Source organism: Humulus lupulus, chromosome 2 (genome assembly GCF_963169125.1).
Source record: "Humulus lupulus chromosome 2, drHumLupu1.1, whole genome shotgun sequence".
NCBI lineage: Eukaryota > Viridiplantae > Streptophyta > Magnoliopsida > Rosales > Cannabaceae > Humulus > Humulus lupulus.
The window spans coordinates 182,136,050-182,159,767 of record NC_084794.1 but is presented as its reverse complement, the minus strand read 5'-3'; the positions used below and the strand labels follow the sequence as shown (position 1 = coordinate 182,159,767).

The following is a 23,718-nucleotide window of genomic DNA, read 5'->3' as shown; positions in this document are numbered from 1 at the left end:
CAATAACACATTTTTTGTATTATTCTAATATTTGGATAAGCTTGAATTATTATTATATAAACCTGTACATTATAATTATTTTTTATTTCTTTAATTCAAAATCGCTTCATTTAATATACTTAAGACACCCTTAACAATGTACAAATATATTTTTGAGTACCAATTATATGGTTCATAACACATATAACTAAATAATTGTGTCAAAATACATTCAAGATTATCTAAAAAACAATCCAAAAGTCTTAAGATATTCAACACTGCCTAATTAACATAAACAAAACATTCTCACAATAGTCAACAAAATAGTCTTAAACAGTTACATATTCAAAAGTAAAGGTAGGAATTCATGATCTTCCAAATGTCAGCACATCAAAGCCTTCCAAATTAGATTTTCTTTTGCACTTCACTGGTTGGATCTGGTAAATAAAACATAAAAGAAAAACTAATGAGGTCATGAAATATCATATCATTCATTTAAAACAGTCAATAATATCATGACGCATAACCAAATTTACAATAATTGAGTTTGAATAATAAAAAAGTTCTTATATTACACACATTAATACAACTATCTATACTCAAGTGACCTTAGAACTTTAATTAAATGGTGCATAATATTAATTCAAATTGGCCCCGTAATCATTTTTCCTTTCTCATCTTCCCTATCAAATTAATCAAATAATACTATCATAATCTTGGATTGCATATCGGTTAATGTTGAACAAGCATTTATATAATCAAATAACCAAATGAGTACCTCTTGGAATAACCTTTTGAGAAGGCCATGCAACTGTTGAACCAACAACTTCTCGTATAGTAAGCATCGCATAGTTAGGACGAATTATCTATCACACCCAGGCGAGATATCTATCAATATAATCAAACCTATTCAAGCAAAAACAATTTATTTGTAAGAAGATAATACATAATTCTAGATAAAATCTGACATCATTTCCCATATAAAGGTTACCTAACCATCTATCAATACTAAGTAGAAAAATTCAAACAACACACAATAAGTTTTCTTCCTTATATCACTGCAACACACAAACAAATTTTCTAGAACCTACTTCTCTAAGACACACAAGTTTTCAACCTTCCGTTATCACCGCATCACAATTTTAATCTCAGAACCTACTTCTCTACGAATGAATATTTAAGATATTAAAAATCCTCTAACATTTGTATGATATTAATAAAAGAGTTAAGAGAACATACTTTCGTACCTCTTGCAATTAATAATCAAGTTAATTAACTTTGCAATGCTCCTTGCCAATTCGATCCACAACCTTAAAGAATATAATCAATACTTAAAAGATTAATACAAATTTAAAATTAAATGATACAATAAGTAAAAAAAATATTTTATATATTAAATTTTGGGTATATATGGGTATCATATTATTAATTTTTCTCTCAATATATATTTTGTAAGAATATAGTCCATGGTCATATTCTGCATTGTTCATATATGGCTTATAAATATAAAAGTTGCTTAATGGCCAGAGTTTAGGAACTTTTCCAACCAAACATTTTATCAAAATGGCACTTTTCCAAGCCAAACATTTATCAAAGTTAAAATTATATAACAAAAGACTTAACAAAGTTAACCTTGCTTGTCATAGCAGAAATATCTATCTTAACTACTTTCTCTTACAATATAGCTTTATAAACATTTCTCTCTCTCTCTCTCTCTCTCTCTCGTTCTTCTTGTTTATAAGATCAATGGCTCAATGTTGCATATTAAAGATTGGAAAAGAAAAAAAAATATATGAGTAGTCTCAATCAGGGAGTACATTACAGCAGTAAAAGTAATAACAAGGACTCAAATGTTGAAGAAATCATTCTTTAATAATTGATATGATCATGAGTAACCTCTTTTGTAACGACCCAAATTCGCTAATAAGGCTTGAGGGCCTTGATTAGCGTGCCAGGAGGGCACGAAGGGATTCATGTGTGATTTCATGAGTTAAATGCATGGTTATGATTTAAAGCATGTTATTTGGCTATTTGTTTAACTGAGATGCATGACTATGTTTACTAGTATGCATGTAGGCCCGGATCGTGTTAGAAGGGCGTAATTGTAAGTTTGGCCATGTTGGGCATAACTGTGTTGGTATGTGATAATTGTATTCCGTGAATTGTACCACGTGAGTGTGGTTTTATTATTGTGATGCACGTGCCGAGACGGTCCTAGAGAGCTAGTTAACTTCAGAGTCACAACGGGATTTTGTACCCGGCTCGGGAGGAGCCTAGGGGTACCTCGGGAATTTTATGATTAAGTTGAGATTTAGCGGGTAATGGTTATTGGAGACTTAGTAACCTGGGTAACCATTAGTTACTGCTGTGAGTAACAAGTTTAGTTGGAAAATGGTAAAATTGAAATATTAGTGAAAGGACTAGAGTACCCTTGAGGACTTTGTTGGGAAAGGATCATTTGGAGGGGTAGCATGGTCATTTGGCAAGGCTAATAGGCAATTCTCAGCTGGGTTTTAGTGGGTCACTGTTTGCGTATTTAGGGGCATTTGTTGGTCTTGATAGAGTTGGAAGAGAAGAGAAAAGAGAAGGAAAAGTTAGGGCATGAAGAAGAAGAAGATGAGTGGAGGAGCTGAATTGGAGACTTAGGAGATGAAGGAAGCTTAGGGATGGATTCTCCATTTGAGGTAAGGAATTTTATACACATTTAAGGCTTGTTTCTGTTATGGTTTGATGAATTTAAGCATGGTTTAAGTTTGGTTTTGGGTTTTATATTTTTTGAAGTTGAAAATCAAAGATGTGGGTTTTGGGGATTTGATTGTGTGTTTGGTTTCTTTGATTGTGTTTCTGAGTTGTTAAATGGTCTATTTGAAGTTTGGAATTGGGTTTTGGGGGTTTAGGTTTTGTTTGGGCTGTTTTGGAGATGTTTTGGATGATGAAATGCAGGGGAAAAACCCAGTTTTTCTGGGTTCGCGTTGGGGCGCCGCGGCCCTGTTCTTGGGCGCCGCGGCGCAAGGCTGAAGGCAGGAGGGGATGGGGCCTCTGACTTGCTTAGCGCCGCGGCCCTGTAGGGCTGAGCCGCGGCGCTAGGCCATTTTCAGGGGTTGGAAATTTGCATTTTTCAGCTTTTGCTCCGGGGGTTCGGGGGATGTTTCCGATAAATTGTTTTAGGAATTTGGGAGTTCCGAGAGTGTGGGTTTGGTCCCGGGAGGCGGTTTTTGATTTGATTAGTATTGAGGGACGTTTCTTGTGTGTTGTGACTAGGTTTTGGTGAGGCTCGTGCTAGAGGACCGTGCTCGTGGCTTTAGTGCATCAGGAGGCTCGGAATTCAGGTAAGAAAACCGTAACACCCGAGAATAGGGCATGGCCCCACTGTGTGATTGTAGGGCATGGCCCCAGATTGTATTATGTGCAAATGTTTAACCTTAAATGAATCATGATGTGTGTGAATGATTATTTCGAATGTACTATATGTGTGATTATGATGAAATGAGCGGCAAGGGCCGAGTACGGCGTAGGCCGGGGCGGCCGTGGGCCGAAAGTAACACCTAGCACATGGGATGCTATAGTCAGGGCGGGGCTCGGTGGATACATGTGTTATGTTATATTCAGGGTGGGACCCAAGGGATACATGAGTTATCCTCGCGGTGAGAACCGAAACCCCAGGCTTTGGTAAGGCCTCTGGGGCGGCATGGCCGTGCTTGTTTATTATGACGGTTTTCCTATTTATCAGTGAATTATGCCAGCTATATGAATTGCATATGTTATGTATTATTTGGGTTTTCTTGCTGGGCTTCGGCTCACGGGTGCTCCGCGTGGCAGGTAGAAGCATGGACTGAGTCAACCAACCATGAGTACGGAGAGCGTGAAGCGACGCGTACATGTTTGGCCTGCCCGACTGCTTTGGTTGGGGGTTTATTTGAAAATGGCTGTAATAATCTATGATTTTATGATTTATCAACTGTAAACTTATTTCAAGATGTAAATAGTTTTCAAACCTTATTTTGGGATCCCAAAGGTTTAATACTAGCAGTTTTAAATGAAACGACGCATTTTTCTAAGATTACAGCCTTAAATTTTAATTAGTCACACTTTTGTCTCAAAACCTCGGTTAGCGAGTTCTTTGCACACTGTTTTGTCTTAAAAATCACTTAGTAACGGCTCTAAGGAAGTAGGGCGTTACATCTTTCAAATTTTGAAGTTCTTGTTTCTGGAAGATAAATGCAAGATAAAATTGAAACTTAACAAATAGAACAAATTTTTTGTAACGCCCTGGATGGCCAAGACCGTTACACTGTGTGTTTGTAAAGTGCCAGACTTGCTAATCAAGTCATTTAAATAAAATCGTGTTATTGAAACTATAAAGGAACTAGGGTTAAAAGCATTTTAGTCTCGAAAGCCACCTTTTCATTAAAAAGTATCATCTGTTACATGGGATCCCAAAAATATTAAGTTCAAAGACCATTTACAAAGACACAAGGTTTATGTACAACAATCGGCCATACTAAGGAAAAACAAGCAGTTAGGTGATCCCTGTCTTAGTCCACTCCTCGACCGTGGTGGTCGAACCACTGGCTATGTACATTTCACCTTGGAGCTCTCCACCTCAGGCTTGGTCTAGCTTGCCCTTGCCTTTACCTGCACCACGTAGCACCCGTGAGCCAAGGCCCATCAAGAAAACACAATAACAACAGAGCATGAACAATTAGCAGACAAGTCAACATCTCACATTGCATCACATAAACTCAGATATATCATCAGTCAGTATAATCAAGTATTCCACATACTAGGCATATCAGTTCATAACACACACAGTTCACAAATGATAACTGGGGCTAGCGCCCTCGGGCTGCTCCCTCCGTTATCCCGTTGTTCTTGGCTACCAGTGGCCAACTCGCGCTCTGTGCGCTAAAGTCATGTACGACACTCTTAGACCGCTTTTACATGTCCCATGGCGTAATACCAACACTGACACGATATAACTTTTCGGAGCACTTAGTCCCATCACAATCGTACAACAGGGTGCAGTTTTCTTACCTTCCAATTCACTAGTTTCCGATGCCTCAAAGCCGTGAGCACGGTCCTCTACCCCGAGCCTCTCCAAAGACCTAGTCACAACACAAATGAAACATCCTTTGTCACTAATCAATCCAAAACTACTTCCCGGAACCAATCCCACACTCTCAGAATCCCCCAAATCCTTAAAACAATGCACCGAAGACATCCCCCGAACCCCCGGAGCAAAGGCTCAAAATTGCAAAATCTCATGTTCTGAAATTGGCCTAGCGCCGCGGCGCCCAGCAAGTCAGAGAGCTTTCTCTGCCCAGAAACAGCCTCGCGCCGCGGCGCCCAAGAACAGGGCCGCGACGCTCCTTCGCGAACCCAGATTTCTGGGTTTTCCCTTACGTTTTTCCCGAACCCAAATCACTCCAAACCATCCCAAATTCATACCTAAGCCCCAAAACCAATTTAAAACCCCACATAGACCATTCAACAACCTATAAACATTATAATCTAGCTCAATTAAACAACCACCCACATAATTCATACTTAAATTTCAGATTCAAACCCTTGAACCAAAGCTTGAGAAAAGTGCAAACCAGACCCTTTAGATTCTTAAACCATAACAGCTACGGAAATTAAACATGATACACTCTTACCTCAGTTAAGAACCCAGCTTGAATTCTCCTCAACTCTAGCTTCAAATCACTTTCTCTTTTGATTATTCCAACTCTGAGTTCATGCAAAACCAGCCACTAACTTGTTTCAATTCATGCTTATCCTCTAAAAACTAGACTTGAAATTTAAACAAACCATAGATAAATCCTTACCTCTGAGTAATCTTGGCCTAGGCTTGATTTGATTACTTCAAACCCCTTGATTCTCCTTCCAAGAGTCAAATTTAGCTTCCTTCTTCTACCTTTCCTTTACTCTATCTCTAGGTCTCCAAAATTCAGCATAAATCAATTTCCCAAAGTGTTATACGTGATTATATTTTCCTTCAGCTGAAACTCATCTAAACCACTGCCAAAAGACCACCTTATCCCTCCACTAATACCCCTTCCTAACTAAACCTCAAGGGCACACTTGTCCTTTTACTAGCATTACAATTCTACCACTTCTCCAACAAAACCTGTTACTCTCTATGGTTACTAACAGTTACACAAGTTACCAAATCACCAGTTACCATTATCTAGCTTTCTAGGACCGTCTCGGCACGTGCATCACACTGATATCACCACACCCACGTGGTACAAATCACATAACATAATACGCATAGTCATATAACATGCTTTAAATCATAGTCATGCATCTTAATCATTATAATCACACATAATTCTCATTATGCCCTCCAGGCACACTAATCAAGGCCCTTAAGCCTAATTAGTGAATTTGGGTCATTACAATTTTTGTTTGATTTTTACTGCTCGTTTGGATAAAACCATTGTGAAACTTAATATTTCCCATGGTTTTTTTTAAAAAAAAACTTTTTGTAAAAAAACTATTGAAAATAATCTTCTTCTCAAAGAGATTTATGTACTAAAAAATGATTTTGTAAACATGTTTCAGCCCATAGATGCCAAATGAAATTTGATATTCTGGCATATAGCAAACACATTGTTCAATAGAAGAAGATTAACAAGAAAAATGGACAAGTCAAAAAGGACATAATCACAGTTGAATTTCAAACCAGATAGTAATGCAACCATAATGTTAACTGAGGTAAGCTTATAACAAATTATGAAACATCCTTTTCTTACACTTTTGTAGAGATTGTGTGGTTGTATAAAATGATTAAATCTAGTATGTATGCATTTTGTAATGAAAGGGAAAAAATAGTTAAAATCGTGGACCTACATCATTTATATATCCCATTGGAAGGGTTCTATTACATTTTGTCCACCGTGATACGGTACTAGTTTAACACAACATATGGGCATCAACCTAATTTACTTCGAATGACTTAGCCTTAAACTTTAGTACCTTTTTTCTGATATAAGACAGTGTCACTTCTGATATAGAAATTGAAACCTGAAACGGTGACCTAGAAAGGTTTATGGATCGGTAGGGGATCGAAAGAAATTGAAGAAAAGATGAGCAGTTCTTTGTAGTAGATTCAGAAGATGCCCAGTTGAGTTAACGGGATGAGGTGAGAGAGATGGAAAGGGTTGAGCTCTTGTAAAGCTAGACCTGCGAAAATAAAATGAAAATAAAAGTTAGAAATAATCTCTTTCCCATAAATTAATTAGCGGGCTTTTAGTGTGTGTTTGCCGCCCATATTTTTAACTCAATTATAATATTTTTTTCATTAGTGTTGTATTCATGTATTATATAATATCATTTCCTCTCAACAATGGCCTAGATAGATACCATGCAAGAATAAGCAACAAGTTTTGCTATTCTATTGAAATGAATCATTATTTTTTAAATACCATTTAACAGAGGTTTATTATAGTATTAGTATAATATATATATATACATACATATAGATATATGGTATGTCAATAAAAGAGTTTTTTTTTAATACCTTGGTGATGGTAGGCCGCCATTTTGTGAGTGACCTTATCCAAAGTGATGCAGCAAAGGCAAGTCTTTTTAGCTGAGTAACATTATAGGCCCCTCCCAACTTTGGATCAATCAATTTTTCAATTTCTCCTTGTTTCAATATTAGTTTGGCCTATTCAATTCATAATTAAAAATTATTAAATTCAGTTCAATTACATGTGCTAAATTATTTTGTTACCAAGACTAAGCAAAGTCTAACACCAAGAGAAAACTCCAATATTAAACATTTACCAAAACAATACGACAAATTAGTAATAGAATAAATCAAGTGGCAACTTTTTTATTGTATAATCATAAGGAAAAAAAGGGACTTTCTTTCATTACCCAAGTGTGTAAGCTCTAGTGAGAACCATCTAATTGCTTTCTGCCTGAAATGATTTTTAATAGAAAAACTCCAAAGGCAAACACATTTGTTTTCTCATCCACAATTCCATGCATATAGTACTCAGGAGCTAAGTGCCTGTATAAACAATGTTAACATTTCATTTAATCCTTTAATTGTACCAAAAAAACAACTTTTAAAAAAATGTCAGATAAAGTGTTCTTTTTTTGTACCCAAATGTCCCTTCTATAGGAGCAATTGAATGATGAGTCCATTGAGATGGAAGCCATTTTGCTAGTCCAAAATCAGATATTTGAAAAAACATAAAAGATACAACAAAATTAACATAAGGGTGGGTATATATGATAATGATAATGAAATTGATAAGAAAGAAGAAGAAGAATAAGCAAAATTTACCAGTGGTTCAAACTCTGTAGTCAAAAGAATGTTGGATGACTTAATGTCTCTATGGATTATCCTTCTCTGATAGCCATTGTGCAAATAATGGAGGCATCTAGTTGTACCAATGGCTATGTTATACCTTATTTTCCAATCCACAGGTGTCAAATTCTCACCTAAACACAAAAAAATTCCCATTAAAATCTCAAAAGACTGACAAAAGAAAGAAAACCCAGAAAGATTAGAGAACCAACAAAATTTGGTGTGTTAAGTTTACCATGGAGAGGAGAAGCAACAGAGCCTATGGAAGAGAATTGGAAAATGAGGTAAAGACCACTGTCAATACAACAGCCAAGGAGTGATAAAACATTTCTATGGTGGACATGGCCAATGGTTCCATTCTTAGTCAAAAACTCTTTATTTTTTCTTTCATCTGAAGCTGTTTTTGTGAGCCTTTTCATAGCTATTTCGTCTCCATTTCTCAAAACTCCTTTATATACCTCTGCGTAGCCTCCTTTTCTGACCAAATTATATGATAACCACATCACAAAACACCATTATAATCCAAAAGAAAAGAACAAAAATGGCAAGAAGAAGAAGAAGAAGAAGAAGAAGAAGAAGAAGAAGAAGAAGAAGAAGAAGAAGAAGAAGAAGAAGAAGAAGAAGAAGAGGCTAGCCTAAGCTGAAACCATCGGTGGCCTCGAAGATTTCTTCAAACGAGAAGAATTTCCAATTGGGTCTCTAAAAAGACTCGGTTCCTACAACTCCAACACAGTCTTCTTCACCATTGGGGTTTGGAGCTTTCTTCTCTACTGCTGCTTCTTCGCCACTGCCACGTTTGTTGAGCTCTACACTAATTAGAATCTAGATGTAAGAGAAAATGAACGTGATAAAGATGAGAGAAGCTATTAGAGGGAGAGTGATTTGGGTGAGATAGAGGAGAACACGAGAGAGAGAAGTAGAAAAAAAATAAAGATATATGTTTTCAATTTCCCTCTAAATAAATTCACTGACCCCGCAATTTTACATTATAGTGCATTTTATGTCCCATTTTTTTAACTTGCTTTTATAATACTTTTTCAATGGTCTTATAACCATGTGTTGAAAAGTGGTTTTTCTTGTAGTGTATGAAAAAGATCTAGGGTGTTAATTTCATCAACTTTTCATTCTACTAATTGTATTAATTAATTCTATATTTCTTTCTTTCTATTCTAATAGCAGGTTAACATAAATCGATTCCAATTATTTTTCAAGATATAAGATCTCAGCCTATATGCAGGTTTTCTACATCTCTATGATAAACTTAAACATATAGAAGACATTAAGCATGGAAACCTAATTACTACACAAGTCATACAGGTACTTTCGTCCAATATGCAACCTATATCTATATAATGATATTATATTCAATTCTCATCTTTTGAATTTTGAATCAAAATCATTAAAACAAGCAAATAGTGATCAAGTATTTACTAGAATTAAACACACATTATATAGATTAGAATAGAGAAGAAAAATCAAAAGAATATCATAATTCAAATAGATAGAAATCCAAGTGACTACATTAAACCCTAGATAAAAATTGTTTAGTTCATATCAGACATGACTAAATCAACAAAATAATTCATAAACTTGAAGAAGAAATAAAAATATGAATATGCAGAATATTAAACATAGAGCTACAATTAGTCTCTGAAAAACGTAATTAAAAACTGACCTCATGAACTAAAAAAAAGCGTAATCTTGCACAAAACACACATAAACACTCAAGATGACCACAAAAACACTTTCTAAAATGACCCTAAAATGAAGTTATCAAGGCTACAGCCCTAGTTCCTCTGAGATATCCTCGGCCGTGGTGGTCGAGCAGCCGCATATGTACACATCGCTATCGAAGCTCACCAACTCATGGCTGGTCAAGCTTTCCCTTCCCCTTACCTGCACCACAAAGCACCCATGAGCCAAGGCTCAGCAAGAAAACTCTACATGTGCATAAACAGAAAATACAAAATTCTAGATACTGATCTAGCATGTCTAGCAGTAATAACCTACACATACAGTTGTTTAGTTACAAACAAATGGTCATTGGACCAATTTGGGGTCGCTGCCCTGAACACTTGACCATAGAGCCAACCTTGGGGCCTATGCCTTAGGTATGTGACCATAGAGTCACCTGGGGCCCTCGCTCTTATCTTTGAGGAACTAGCCATAGAGCTAGCCCAACACCTTTGGTTTTCCAACGACCATAGGGTCGGCCAACGTAATAGTACGTTGCTGATTTAGGCCTAAGCCTTTCGACCAGCATGTAACACGCTTTTGCCGTCCTTGACTAATAAGTCAAGCCCTGATCCAGGTATTCAAACTTCAATACAGAAACAGATATGAATAGGCATATCCCAAAAAAATGAGCACGCATGTATGTTAATCACATAACACCATCGAGTAACCATACTCATAATACTAATCATACCTATTTAACGGGGCCTCAGGCCCTAACCACGGAATCCATACAACAAACATGAAACACTTAAGTAGGTATAGAATATTCAAGTAGGATCAATCAACATGTGAAACAATAGCTTAAACATAAATGTTGTCAGGGGCCAAAGCCAAGCCCTAATCATAATTTTTGATAATAGTCAGTCCAAGCCCTGATATCATATAACACGTATTGGGTGCAGTTTTCTTACCTCAGGTCTGAATGTAGTGTAAAATAAGGCGACCCTCGAGCACGATCCCGGTTATGAGCCTGTAGCGATAACCTAGTCACAACCATAATATAGGATTCCATAAATAATGAGAAAATAAAGGCTTCCAGACCGATTCCTAGCCTCCGGGACCTCGAATTCCACTAAACTGGGTAGTAGAATCGATCCTGAGCCCTAAAAGGAAAAGGTTCTCGTCATTAAAAACTTCCAAAGGACAAAACTACCCAGGCAGGCTGCGACTTGTCCTTGAGGGTCGCGGCGCGCCCCCTCTAATCCGAGGCCCTCTGTAACGATCCCATATTTTCTAATGAGGCTTAAGTGCCTTGATTGGTGTGCCGGGAGGGCATAATTAGGTTAAATATGGTTTTCATGAGTATATTGATTTAAATGCAGAATTATATGATTAATAGTGCTTGTATGATTATATTGGTATTAATGTGATATGTATATATGGTATTGTGAGAACCACATTATTATGTGGGTAGGTTTGCAGAGCACGACTCGAGGCGACCCTAGGGCTAGTTAGCGAGGAAAAGTCACAACAGGGCTTAACAGTCGACTTTGGATAAGTCAAGGGTATTTCAGGTATTGGGTAGTTATTTAGACTATCGGATTATGAAAATAAATATATGGAGATATATTTGAGGTTAGGAAGTCTAGGTGGGAATATTGGGGGATTTCACCGTTTTGCCCTCGGGGACAGTTCCGGCACCCCTAGCCTTGGGATTAACTAAACAAGTAAGACAAAATCAAAGAAACCCTTAGAAGAAAATAAACTGACTTAAACTCTCTCCTTCAGCTCTTCTTTTCTCTCTCTCAAGGAAAACAAAGGAAGGAAATTTGGGGAAAAACCACAAAAGAAAACAGAGAAAAATCTGGGAAATTGTTGGGAGATTGAGCTGGATTTTTGAGGCTTAGTTCAAGACTTATTCAGGGGAATCAGATCAAGGTTAAGGTAAGGATTTAAACCATGTGTTTTCTGAAGTTTAACCTTGAATTTTCAATTGGTTATTGAGGTTATTGTCCAATTGATGTTTAGGGTGGAACTTGAGCTGGAAAACATTGGGAGTCAGCAAAGTTTTGGTTAGAGGAAGGATTCCATTAACAAGGTAAGCATAAATTTACGAATTAGAGGTTTGAATTTGAGTTTTTGGCTTGTTAGCTTTGGGTGTTTATGTTCTTAAGTTCCAGGAATTAAGTGTGTGGTTTCTATGAGTTTTAAGTTGAAATGTGTGGCTTAGCTTGCTCTAAAAGTGTTGGGGTTGTTGGGTGTTGAAATGGGAAGCTTTGAGATGGCTTTGGATGAGGTTTAGATGTTGAAAATGGTAGGTTTTCTGGGCTCGAAGGGAAGGGCCGCGACTCTATTTTAGAGCACTGCGGCCCTAGGATGAAGATGAGCCAAGAGGGCTCGGCCAAAGGTGAGCGCCACGGCGCCCAAGGCAGGGCCGTGACGCGTGTCCTCTTTTAGGGGTAGCATTGGTTCTGTTTTGAGGCTAGGGCCGCGGCTAAGCTTCAGGGGCCGCAGCCCTTGGGTGCACACTTGAACTTTTGGTGATTTTAGGCATGGGAATGTAGTTTAGTATGCTCGGGATTGATTTCACCACCGTGCTTGGTGGAATTCAGATTCCCGGGAGTTAGTTTTGTAACCGGAAACCTATATTTGAATATTAATGGAACCCTATACCTTGGTTGTGACTAGGTGATAAAAGCTTAGGCTCAGGAAAGGATCGTGCTTGAGGAGTGTTGCTCTTAAATAATAACCGTAAAGATTAAAGGTAAGAAAATTGCAGCTGGTTGAATATTTGTGACGGGATTAAGGGCTCCCTATTGCGAGTGCTTGAAAAGATGGTATTATGCCATGCAAGCTATTTAGTGAACCAACGGCCTGAGGGTGCCAAGGGTTACACTAGTGCACAGGGCCCAGCTCGACCACTGGTAGCCGAGGACAACTTAATATGCACTGAGCTCGGTTTAAGCAAGCCGGAGTCAGTGGGATAAACAGAGGGTGCGGCCTAAGTTGTCGGCCCTGATTATTATGTGATATAAATGTTATAAGTGTTTGATTGCATCCATGACTCTGAATATATGCTGAATGATATTATGTGGATTTTTCGATAGGAGTTCATGCTTAATGAATTTACTGTCTGTTATCACTGTTTGTGTTGCATATGTTTTCCTACTGGCTCACGGGTGCTACGTGGTGCAGGTAAAGGCAAGGGCAAGTTGGATCAGCCTTGATTGGAGAGCTCAGCGAGCGGAATGTACATGGCCAGATGCTCATCCGCCACGGTTGAGGTTTAGGCAGGGACGCAAGACCCAAAGATTGTCTATTTTGCCTTAGTATGGCTAGTGAATGTTTATGCACTTTTGGAAGTCTGTAAATCAACTTTCAACTTTGTTTCTTTTGGGATCCCGTGTACATAACAGTTTAATTATATTAAATGAGTCTTTTGAGACCAGAAATTTTTTAACCCTAGCACTTACATGTTTGATGACACGTTTTCAAGTTAATGACTTGACTAGCAAGTCTTGCACCTTTATAAGTACCTGCCCAAGAACAGAGCCGCGACTTGGCCCTGCGAACCCAGATTTTCCTCATTTTCCAACAACCAAATTCAATCCACACTATCCCATTTTCACCCCAAAACTATAATTGAATCACCACAATAGTTCTAACACCTTCCCAGCAGCAAAACCCTACAATAATCTAGTTATAAAACTCATCAAAACACCAAATTCACTCTTGAGCTATAAGGTTCAAAACACCTCAAGAACAACCATGGATTCTACTACAATTCATTTAAAACAAAGAGATTGAATTGTTACTTTAGCTGTGAATGAACATCCCCTAGCCACAAGCTATCCAAATCCTAATCCCAAGCCTTCAATTCTTTGGTTTCCAGCTACAATCCTCTTAATTCCTCAAGAAAACTAGTTTAAGGCAGCTTAGAGAGAAAGAGAGGAAGAGAGAGAAAGTGAGTCGGCCAGTGGTACATTTCTGAGTGTTTCTTTAAGTTTCCTAAGGCTTAAGTTTAGCTTAAGCTAATTCCGAGGTTCGGGGTACCAAAAACGTTTCCGAGGGCAAAATTGTAAAATTCCCCAATATTCCCTCCTAAACTCACTAACTCCAAATATATCCCCAATTATTCATTCACATTACCCAATAACCCATTTAAATGCCAAATACCCAAAATACCCCTTGACTCGCCCCGAGTCGGGTATTGGGTCCCGTTGTGACTTTCCCTCTCGTGCCGAGTAACTCAAATAAACCCACATAATAATGTGGTCTCACACATATATCACATATATGCACATATATACAATTATGCCCACATGCATATTTAATACTCCTAAACATGCACACTAGATATATTATCATATATCTCACATAATCACAATCAAATATATTAAATAAACATATAACTCCATATATTTCCATCCTGGCCCCCTAATCAAGGCCCTAAGCCTTATTAGGTAATTTTGGGATGTTACATTCAGTTTCTTCAGTTTTGCTCCTTAATAATGGATATGCCCCTAGTTATTGGCTTCGTTATGTTGATGTACTAACTTTACTCTTTACTTTTCCTTTGTTGCAGATGTCCAGCTCCTCTTCGTTAGATAAGTCTGTAAGCGAGCGTACTCCACTGAAGTTCTTGGAAAGGGTGAAAAGGATTCTCCCTTGCTCCGCTTTATATATATTTAGTGAGGAAGATTTCTTGAAAAGATATAGCCCAATGGCGAGAATAAAACAGACAACTCGACAACCCTCCAAAGATAATCCTCATATTTTTAGGCACATCACTTAGGCTCTTCGCTTGGCTCTTCTCAGCATAGTACTCCATGTGGCTCTCAGGGCACATCTCAGCGAAGTCATTCTTCTCAGCGGAGTCTGTCTGGTCAACGAGACTCCTTGCAATGCCCTTTGTACTGGGATACTAGTCAGGTTCCCCATCACTCTTCTTCTCAGCGAGAACATACTAAGGGCTCTCATCGCCAGGTTACTCACCCTCAGGAGCGTTATATTCACAGGTTTCGGCCTAAGGTGGTTTGCCCTTCTCCCAAGAGCAAGACAGTCTCGCCAGCTGCACAACAGAAGAAAAGATGACAATAAGAGTTCCATTCATCAGATTCTGGGGCCACCTTTGCTAATGAGATCATATGGAAACCAGTTGAGAAGCCTTGCTCTACTGATTACGAGGTGGTTTGGTTCAAAGGGGCTGCCTCTGACATGACTGAAGAGAAGGTAAAGAACTTAAGGAAGACCTTTGACCTCTCTAGCCTTTCTATTATTATCCCTGGTCTAGATGACAAAGCTGAGGACCCTCCTTTGGGTATGTCCACCTGGATACACTCTGCCATCATGTCTGGCGCCCTACATCCTCTTCATCCATACTTCTGGAGCATGGTAGATTATTTTGGTATTAGTCCCTCTTAGCTGGCTCCCAACGCGGTCTTGGTTTTATCTGCGCTGTACATTTTCTATCATCGTAGAAAATGAGCTGCTCTGGTACCTCATGAGATCCACTACTTATTTGATCTGAAGACGAACCCTTCTCAACGCAACTCGGGGTACTTCCACTTCCACCATTATACGAGCGAGGGTACCGACACCTTCTTGGACGCGATCTCTAGAAATAGCAAGGCATTTAGATATACCGACAACTATTTCTTCACTAAGGATGCAGAGGCCAACTACTCCAAATTTAAGCACGTCGGGCCTTTTTATAGACCGCTCTCGACCCAGGCTAGTACTGTCAGGGCTAAGGCATTGATTGCCATGACCCTGAGGAAAAGAATGTCAAGACCCTTGTTACTTCAGAGAACCTTAGGAAGGTCGGGTTGTTTCCTTCTACTATCGGCGATGTTCCGGATAAAGATGGTCTCGAGCCTGTGCTGGCTGGACAGGAGGCTGATAAGGTGGGTGCATCCACACACTCACTGCTTGCTTCAAATGATTTTCATGAAGCCACGTTCAAACTCGAATCTCATTCAAAAGGTCCGACACTTTTATCATCTTTACTTTATGTTTCATCTGTATTTGATATCCTGCTAATATTTAATCTTCTTTTGTAGGTTCAGATATGTTTGGCTTTGTTCACACCCAACAAAGGTCAACTCCAACCGAGCGGCCAAGAGGGCCAGGGTTGAGCTTGATTCAATAATGGAATTTCCTCCCAATATGCCTCCTCCGATTCCTTTGGTGCCTAGTCCCATTGTAGAGGTAGAGCCATCATTGCCTATGTCTGTTCCTCCCAGTATCACTGATGCGAGTGCCTCCTCCTCTACGCTTGCTCCCTTATTTGAGCTACACCAGTCTACCATACAGAATTTAGATGCCACCATGGATCAAGCGTCCCGTTTGGAGCAGATGACAATGACCTTTAATGGGATTAAGAATGAGGACTTGAGCACCATCCTCATGAAGTCACTCATTGACATTCAAAGTGTAAGTCCTCTACAGTTTTATTTTTTTCTGCTTAACTTGTGTGCTGACGTTATCTAACACTTGTATGTTTTTTGCAGGCACTGATGTTGGTCTCCCATGTCTGTGATAGGTCTGTAGAGTATATCTCTATGCTTTCCAACCTTCGTTTTGAGCTTGAAGCTATCCGCCTGGAGGTGCTGGACCTTAGGCGCGTTCTTGGCTCTAGGGATGTAGACATTACTTTGAAAGATGAAGAGATCAGCACTCTTCCCAGGACCGTGGAGCTTAAACAACAAGAAGTGACTGAGTTGACTCTCAGGGTAACCCAGATGGAGGGGAAACTTGCCGATCAACTCAAACAGTCTGAAGCTAAGAAAGAGAAGCTGATTGTCGATATGGACCAACTGCCAAAGATCTGAACTTGGATTTCCTTTCTGAGAAGACGCGAGTGAAGGAGCTTAAGAAGTGTCTGGCTCGTGAGGCTACCGAGGCTTAGGGTTGTCTTTCAAACAATATTCCTCACCCTAGTTAGTCTTCTTTTGGTCTTTTACTCTGTCTTTCCTTTCGTGCCATTGGTGGGGCACCTTGTACTTGAGAACTTTTACATATGACATTTTATGCCTTTATGTTTTTTTGTTATGAGTACTTAGTGTATTGTTTGAAATTTTTTATTTCCAATGCTTACTAAGTATATCAACTCACAACCCTCATTGGTTCAGGTATCAGTATACTCTGAACTCATGTATTTCACGTGCTATACTAACCTTTCTCCTTTACGTTTTTCTTGCTAACACCCATGGTAATGTGTGTAGTAACGATACTTCATCAAGAACCATGAACAAAACGGTCAGGTTGACCACCCCTTGGGTGGTAGGCCAACCACCCTATAGGGTTAATGGACTGGCTGACCACCTTATAAGTGACATGGCTAGGAGTTTACCTACCAATGCCTTTTTTGTTTTTGGTTTTGGCACTTTCGCAACATATGTTGAACAAATGTCCTAGAAAAACTTGAGCTTGCTTAGAACTTAGGGTCACGTCCTCATTGCTTGTGTATACCCTGATCGGTATGTACTATATGCCCCCAAGTGATCATGCGTTTAAAAGCCTTGGTCACTTGCTACTTGACTATGCCTTGCTTTGAGAGTTTAGACACATAGTACTATCCTTTTCACCCAATGATGCAAGAAGCAAATGCTTGTCCCTCATTGGTAGTCGGGTGATGGTTTCATACTCAGTAGTAATGATACCTGTACATAGATCCAGATTGTGTAGCAAGTGTCGATCACGATTCACGTAATCTCTCGTGTAGTCGTTATAATGATTGTAGACAGAAGTGTCTAATTTGGACCAATCGGGTCTTGATGGGCTAATCGAGCTTGTAACAAGTCTTAGATCAAATTATCGATCGGTCCCTCAAGGACCAGATTCGATTATGATCCGATGATGGCAACTGGTCTTCGGACCAGCCTCTTTTGTTATTGTATGGGTCGATAGGTTCCTCAAGAACTAGGGTTGAACTTGATCAAATAATGGCAACTGGTCCTTGGACCAGTCTCTTTTGTTGATCGTATGGGTTGATAGGTTCCTCAAGAGCCAGGATTGAACATGATCAAATAATTTGGCGACAAGGTCCAGGACCGGTCTCTCTTGTTGATCATGTGGGTCAATAGGTTCCTCAAGAACCAGGGTCGAGCATGATCAAATAATTTGGCGACAAGGTCCTAGGATCGGTCTCTCTTGTTGATCATGTGGGTTGATAGGTTCCTCAAGAACTAGGGTAGAACATGATCAATTAATTTAGCGACAAGGTTCTAGGACCAATTTCTTTTTTGGATCTTATGGGTCGATAGGCTCCTCAAGAACCAAGATCAACATGATCCATAATGGCGACAAGTCCTCAGACCAGTCTCTCTTTTTGGATCGTATGCATCGATAGGTCCCTCATGGACCATGATCGAACATGATCAAATAATGGCGACAAGGTCCTAGGACTAGTTTCTCTTTTTGGATCGTATGGATCGATAGGTTATTCAAGAACCAAGATCAAACATGATCCAATAATTTGACGATAAGGTCCTAGGGCCTGTCTCTCTTTTGGATCGTATGGGTCGATAGGTCCCTCGAGGACTGTAATCGAACATGATCCGATGATTTGACAACAAGGTCCTAGGACCTGTCTCTTGTTGAATGTAATTTAAAGAATTAAGATAAACTTAATAAATTAAATTCATTCATTCATTGAAGCACAATGGCTATTACATCGATAATTCAAAAATAATACATTTGCAAATTAAAATTTGTGTTGCTGCTGAACAACTTCACTGATAGTACCAATGGAGGTGTTCGCCATTCCAGTAGTTTTTTACTAGTTCTCCATTTAGTCGAGCTATCTTGTATGTCCCTGGTGGTATCACCTCCTCCACAAGGTATGGCCCTTCCCAATTAGGTCCTAGTACCCCTGTTGCAATGTCCTTAGTGTTTAGGAACACCCTCTTGAGTACTAAGTCTCCAACTTGGAATTTTCGATCCTTCACCCTGGAGTTGAAGTATCTGGCCACTTTTTGTTGGTGTGCTACTACTCTGAGACTTGCCTTTTCTTGTCTTTCTTCGATTAAATCGAGCGAATCTTCTATTAGCTGATGGTTCCTCCCTTGATTGTATGTCTCTTGTCTATGCGATGGTGGAGTGAGTTCAACTGGAAACTTGGCTTCATAACCAAACCCCAAAGAAAATGGTGTATGGTCCGTTACTGTTTGAGCCGTTGTTCGATATGACCATAGGATCTCCGGAAGTATTTCCTGCTAGGATTCTTTGGCTTGTTCAAGGCGTTTCTTTAGAGTGTCTTTGATAGTCTTGTTCACTACTTCAACTTGACCATTAGCTTGGGGGTGTACTATCGAGGAAAAACTCTTTGTGATTCCATGCCTCGTACAAAAGTCAGTGAACATATCATTGTCAAATTGAGTCCCATTGTCCGAGACTATCTTCTTTGATAGACTGAATTGACATATGATATTCTTTACCACAAAGTCTAAGACTTTCTTCGAGGTGATGGTGGCGAGCGGTTCTTCTTCAGTCCATTTGGTGTAGTAGTCTACGACTACAACATCAAATTGGACTCCTCCTCCTCCCGTGGGTAGTTGTAACGCCCTACTTCCTTAGAGCCGTTACTAGGTGAGCTTAAAAACGTGCTTTCAACTTGCTAATTGAGGTTTTAGATCAAACAGTGTGATTAAGCTATAAACAAAAGAAAAACTTTAGAAAATAATAATATCCATAGAAAATCATAAAATTACACTTGGGATCCCAACATACAGTTTAGAAATATTTACATCATATAAATTGAACCACGTCGACTAAACGACAAAATCTAGGTTTATTTAAAAGCATCTCCCAAAATCCTTTGGCTGTGGCAGCCAGGCTGGCCAAACATGTACACGCCTTCTCACGCCCCTGTACTCATGGTTGGTTGACCTTCTCTTTACCCTTACCTGCACCACAGAGCATCTGTAAGCCGAAGCCCAACAAGAAAACCCACAACACAGACAACATATGCAACACATATAACATGCATATAAACAGGCCACCAATGGGCTAAACACATACGGCCTAGCCATCCCAGGTGTTTACCAAGCCCTGGGTTCGTGGACCACGCCGTGAGGATATCTCAGGTATCCTTTTAGGGACTTGCCCTGGCAACTCCCACTCTACGTGCTCAATGCTGCTCCCGAACCTTTGCCATTCTCGGCCTTGCACTCAACGTGTCAAACGCCGTTCCCGGCCCCTCGCCGTTCTCGGTCCACACCGTTCCCGGCTCTAGCCAATCATTCACATCATAATATTCATAGCATAGCAAGCAAGTACAGAATTCTAGCATATTCAATTAAAAGGCTACGCCCTTCAGTTCTAACATATATGGGCTCAGCCCTGCATACCAATTCTATTCAAACACATTGGGCTCAGCCCTGCACATAAGTTCTATGGGAACAAGGGTTTTCTTACCTGAGTTCTGAGCTTTCTGAGCACCGAAACCCCGAGCACAGTCCTCTAACGTGAGTTTCGCCGAAACCCTAGTCACAACACATTAACAATGTTCATCCATTAAATTCTAATCCAATAAATAACTTCGAGCCATAACCCTAACCTCCGAGACCTTGAATTCTACCAATCTGGGTGATAAAATCCATCCCGAGCCTTACCCAATGAGTTCCCAAGCCTAAATACCCTAAAAAACACAATTTGGCACCAAGAGTCGCGACCCCTAACACAAGTGCCGCGGCTAGCCTCGAAAAAGAGGCTAGCACCACACTGACCCCCCACACGAGCCGCGGCGTGCCCACCAAGCGCCGCGGCGCGCATGAACCTCTCGGCCTCCCATGGCCGCGCGCGCACACGGGCCACGACCCTCACCACCGAACCCAGAATTTCCATCACTTTCCTTGCATTTTCCTCAAGCTAACCCACTTAAAACTTATCTAACAAACCCAGATGATTAGCACACACATTACAGCTCAGTATCCACACCAAAACTCCATCAAAATCAGCTCCAAAACCCAACTAGAACACTCAAGATCACATCAAACTTAACTAGCATGCAACTCTTACAAACCAGCAACAATTCCCAACATAATCTTAGTAATTAGAGCTTACCTTGCAGAGCTTAGTCCCTGTGTTTGTTCCTTAATCCTCAAGCTTTAAGCTCCTGAATTTACTCAGCCCAATACCTTGCTTAGGCTAGCTTACACCAGAATTTCCCTTGTGTTTTTCTTAGAGAATGAAAGAGAGAAAGGGATAAGAGCTAACTTCAGTTGGGAGGAATAAGCTAATGTCAGTTTCTTAAGTTTCTAAACTGTTGACGGTGAAATCTCGTCAACGATATAAGGTTAGAAAACTAAGACTATATTGCCAAATGTATCTCAGAAGAAGATGGAGAAAACTTGAAAGAGTAAATGTGTAGAACTGCAATGGAGTCGAAACTGTATATTATTTAACAGCCTTAGCATACAATCAATTTTCCAACCCCTTTTCTAGAGGGGTGATGACCTATTTGTACTGGATCTCTAATGGCTCCCCATACATTGTGGTCCCAGGGGACAAGATTGTACAGAGGTACATTGTCAGGGTAGTGGCACAGGTCGTGGTGGAGCAGAAGGTTATGGTGTTGGCCTGGTACATAGTCAGAGGTATGCATGTAGTGCTTCCACTCTCTGTACAAATCCGTACCTCCACTACTTGTAGGACACAGATGTCAGAGTCATGCCTTTGCCCTTTTTCAGGGTTGTACATCCCATGCTTGTACATTTATCTCATCCCTAGTGGTCCCCTTTACCTAAATATCTTCTCTAGGTTTCTTTATATTTTAGTAAGTGTCGATCCATACTTCTTTTATCCCGTCCTTACCTCCAGGTAGAAGGCCTGGAAATAGGCATGTACGAGGCTTGGGGATGGGTCTCACAAGGCAATACCCTTGGTGCCTAAGCGAGTATCCAGGCATGACTTGGGCATTCACGAGGCATGGGGATTGGTCTCACAAGGCAAGACCCTTGGTGCCTAAGTGAGTACCCATGTATGACCCAGGCATTCACGAGGCTCGGACATGGGTCTCACAAGGTGTGATGGGGTTGCATGAGGGCCACAAGACGATGGTGGTACGAGGCTCCTTAGTGTGGTCATACCTCTCGAGACGCACACGAGCGTGGTGAGGTGTGTCTTGTTGTGCGAGGCATTGGCGCACATCTGGGTCGCGAGGCGCGCGGGTGAGGGCAGCCTCGCATAGTGAGACCCTTGTGGCCTTGGCAGGGGAAGGGTAGCCTCACATGCAGGGGAAGGGCAGCCTCGCATAGTGAGACCCTTGTGGCCTTGGCAGGCGCATGCGGGGGAAGGGTAGCCTCGCATGCGGGGGAAGGGCAGCCTCGCATAGTGGGACCCTTGTGGCCTTGGCAGGCGCATGCGGGGGAAGGGTAGCCTCGCATGCGGGGGAAGGGCAGCCTCGCATAGTGAGACCATTGTGGCCTTGGCAGGCACATGCGGGGGAAGGGTAGCCTTGCATGCGGGGGAAGGGCAGCCTCGCATAGTGGGACCCTTGTGGCCTTGGCAGGCGCATGCGGGGGAAGGGTAGCCTCGCATGCGGGGGAAGGGCAGCCTCGCATAGTGGGACCCTTGTGGCCTTGGCAGGCGCATGCGTGGGAAGGGTAGCCTCGCATGCGGGGGAAGGGCAGCCTCGCATAGCGAGACCCTTGTGGCCTTGGCAAGCGCATGCGGGGGAAGGGTAGCCTCGCATGCGGGGGAAGGGCAGCCTCGCATAGTGGGACCCTTGTGGCCTTGGCAGGCGCATGCGGGGGAAGGGTAGCCTCGCATGCGGGGGAAGGGCAGCCTCGCATAGTGAGACCCTTGTGGCCTTGGCAGGCGCATGCGGGGGAAGGGCAGCCTCGCATAGTGAGACCCTTGTGGCCTTGGCAGGCGCATGCGGGGGAAGGGTAGCCTCGCATGCGGGGGAAGGGTAGCCTCGCATAGTGAGACCCTTGTGGCCTTGGCAGGTGCATGCGGGGGAAGGGTAGCCTCGCATGTGGGGGAAGGGAAGCCTCGCATAGTGAGACCCTTGTGCGTGGTCGGGGGTTGCATGGCGTGAGGCCCTTGATGCGCCTGGCCCCTTGTGACCCGTAGCTTGGCCTCCTAGCCTAGCAAGGCCATACTTCACAGCCCACAAGGTGATGCTTCCCTTGGGATAATCTCCCGGTTTCACAAGACTTACAGGTCTGAGCCTGATAATGTGACTAAGTGCGTATTTTAACCATTTACTGGGGATTTTTTTCTTGGTGGATTTTTGGCATCCACATAAACTATTCCTCTATTTTGTTTTACTTGACTTAAGTCTAAAAGGTTACCTCAAGGCTCGGGGTACCAAAACGTCCCCGAGGGCTAAATGGTAAATTTCCCCAATATTCCCGCCTAGACATTCTATCCTCAAATATATCTCCAAATATTTATTTCCATGTCCCGATAACCCCATAACTCATCTAATACGTGAATTACCCCTCGACTCGCCCCTAGTCCAAATCTCAGCCATGTTGTGACTTTCAGGCTAACCGCTCCCCAGGACTGTCTTGGGTCGTGCTGCACAGACATATCACATATATAACATTTATCACATTTATCACACTTATACCCCTAATATCCAGACGGGGCCCACATGCACATTTAACTCAATTAAACATGCATCATAATCATATATTCACATAAATCCACGTATAAGCATATTGAATCATTTATTGCCCTCCAGGCACACTAATCAAGGCCCTAAGCCCGATTATAAAATTCGG

General features: G+C 41.0%; 1 pseudogene; it reads right to left on the bottom strand.

The window, feature by feature from the left end:
* Positions 1–7,161: 7,161 nt before the first annotated feature.
* Positions 7,162–9,314, bottom strand: LOC133814980 (receptor-like cytosolic serine/threonine-protein kinase RBK2; annotated as a pseudogene).
* Positions 9,315–23,718: the final 14,404 nt, after the last annotated feature.